Here is a 2,900-nt window from a genome sequence, read left to right on the forward strand (position 1 = left end):
TCTGTGTGTTTGTTTATCTTCCACATATGAGTGAAGTCATGCTGTGTTTGTCTTTCTCTGTCTGGCTTATCTCTCTTATACCCTTACACCCTCAAGTTTTATCCATGTTGTTGCCCATGGGACGACTTTGTCTTTTTTATGGCTGAGTACTATTCCATGGTATGCATATATATGTATGTGTATATATGTATGAGATGTGATATGTATATCACATCTTCTTTATCCAGTCATCAGTTGATGGGCACTTGAGTTGCTTTGATGTCTTGGCTATTGTGAATAATGCTACAATGAACACAGGCATGCATAAGTCTCTTTGTATTGTTGATTTCATGTTCGTTGGATAAATATCCAGTAGTGGGATGGCTGGTCAAGTGGTATTTCTATTTTTAAGTTTTTGAAAACTCTCCATACTGTTTTCCATAGTGGCTGCACCCGTTTGCATTCCCGCCAGCAGTGGATGAAGGTTCCCTCTTCTCCATATCCTCTCCCACATTTGTTATTTTTTGTCTTGGTAATTCTAAAAATATGGAATGCTTCACGAATTTGCTTATCACCTTTGCACAGGGGCCATGCTAATCTTCTCTGTATCATTCCAATTTTAGTATATGTGCTACTGAAGTGAGCACTTTTTTTTTTAATAAAGAAGAATCCTGGGACACAGTGAGGTTAAGTAGCTTGCCCAGATCACAAAGTTTGTATATGAAGAGGTCAATTTGAACCTATGTTTGTCTGGTTTGAAACCCAGGCCTTAACCACCAATTACACAGCTTACAAGCCATGCTCCCTTGCTTCTTACCTGTTCTCCTTTCAGGTAACACAAACTCTTTAGCAACATGTGGTCCTCTTCACCTTGGCTACTGGGAAGCTCAGAGCCAAGTGATGCCAAATTGCAGCATCTGCTAACTGTGATAATCGGAATATCTACTTCATTCTTCTTAGGTCAATTTCTTTCCACTATCCATCCACCTTGGTTTTCTGCAGACTCATTTTATCACTTTTTTTAAAAATCTTTTGGTAGGTCACTTAAATCCTTCTGTAAAAGACTCCAGGTTATAAATAAAGTTAAGGATCCTTCTCCTTAAACTTCAAGAGTACTTTTACCCTTAGCTTCTAAACCTAGAGATCAATTCATACCACCCAGCCAGCATCCCACAGTCCTGATCCTAAGACCCGGGAGGCACCAAGGCAAGAGATGAGATATGAATCAATGGCTTCAGGCTGCAAAAGGTGGAGAGGTCTTCCTTATCTTCATTTTATTTTCTGAAAATTAAAAACTTGGCAAGGTTTTCCTTGAGCTAATTAGCATCCCTTCTTAACATTTTAAGTAACTGCTCATTTAGAGTAGTGAATGATTGCTCTGAGATTAGAGTATATGGAAAATCTTTCTGTTGGGAATAATCTACTTATGTGGCTGTTTGTTTGAAGCAGAGATAAACAGAGATTTTTTTTTTTCCTTCTTGACATGCCAGGCATAAGAGAGAACAGGGTGATTAATGAAACTCTGCTTTTTGCCAATAAATTTCTGACTTCAGATGCAAGCTCATAGCTGTTGAATTTTCTGGAGATTTTTTTGTTCTTTCTTTTTTTTTTTAGCCCATAGGAAAGGGAAAGTGGCATCATCCAGTCCATGGAGCCCATTTAAATCTGTTACATTGTGAACTATTTTTGGTTCTTAAAATGGCTTAGGTAATTTTTCATTGGCTCTCCTGGGAATGCCACTTTATGCTCTGTTATTTATAATCTGCAGAAATTAATTATGCTGCTAATTAACAGCTTGCAAACAAATTATTGCTCAAGGACTTATTTATTCAGTTATGAAGGCACAACTTCAGGCTTCTACGTACATTCTTTCTGACAGCGCTTTTATTTCTTGCTTTTGTTTCTGAATTTTCTGCTTCTAAGGTTCAGTGAGGTTCTGCTTGGAGGGGGGGCACAATTAGTCAGGATCTCCGTGGCCAGGAACTGGGTCACCTGCTCTTCTGGGGGCAGGAGAAAGGCAGGAGGGTTGCATCACCCTCAGGTTGAGAAAGAAATTCCTCACATGATCCGTGCTTCCTGTAACAACCACTGCAAGACTTCATACAGCCATTTTTGCATCTCCCAGGCCCTTGGGCGAGCCCTGGAGACAATGCTGACATCAGACACGAGGAAGGCAGGAATGTAAATACACACCACATATACCACCACTCCTCACACCCATGCTCATGGCAGACAGCAGTAATGGATCACAGATCTACTTCAGCCTCTGAATCATTCTCAGTAGTCTTCCAGGTAGGTGTCGATGAAAATAATCCATAACCAATCTATAAATGAAAATTTGGGTGAGTTTATTCTGAGTTGAAATTTGAGGACCATGGCCTGGGGCCTTTCTTCCCAAAGGAAGAAAGGGCACCAAAGAAGTGAGGTATACAGAGAGGTTATATACCTCCATACAGGACGTTTCATATATGATTGAAATGTCCCTCCCACCATAGTCACAAGATTGCCCTGTCAGTACAGTGCTTGATGGACACGGTAGGTAGAGGGTCTGCTATCTCAGAGAGCGTAGCAGGAGGCAAGCCTATTGTCTCGAGCTGGCTGGTCACGGGGGAGCACAGCAATCAGTTCCTAGCCTAAGGAAAGATGCTTAATCCTTAAGGGAATGCCAACATTGGGAGAGGGAGGGAAGTTGCACCTTTATCTCAAGGACCTTTGTTCTTGCCATAGGGAATATCTAAAGCAGATATACAATGCATGCTCAACAGCCACGGTCAGGCCCTTTTGGAAAGACAAGGTCAGGCCGAATTAGGTTTATACCAAATGGCTTCCTCATATCCTCCAACATATGCTATTGCTTGCCATTTTTATTTGTCATAGGCATTGCCAACTGCTGCTATCTCTGGTAGGAGGAAAGGACTGGC

General features: G+C 41.2%; 1 non-coding gene across 1 annotated transcript; it reads right to left on the reverse strand.

The window, feature by feature from the left end:
• Positions 1 to 519: 519 nt before the first annotated feature.
• On the reverse strand, positions 520 to 626 carry LOC124251605 (U6 spliceosomal RNA). The gene has a single exon (XR_006891799.1). It is a non-coding gene; the product is annotated as a U6 spliceosomal RNA (small nuclear RNA).
• Positions 627 to 2,900: the final 2,274 nt, after the last annotated feature.

The sequence above is a fragment of the Equus quagga genome, chromosome 13, assembly GCF_021613505.1.
Source record: "Equus quagga isolate Etosha38 chromosome 13, UCLA_HA_Equagga_1.0, whole genome shotgun sequence".
In the NCBI taxonomy this organism is placed as follows: Eukaryota; Metazoa; Chordata; class Mammalia; order Perissodactyla; family Equidae; genus Equus; species Equus quagga.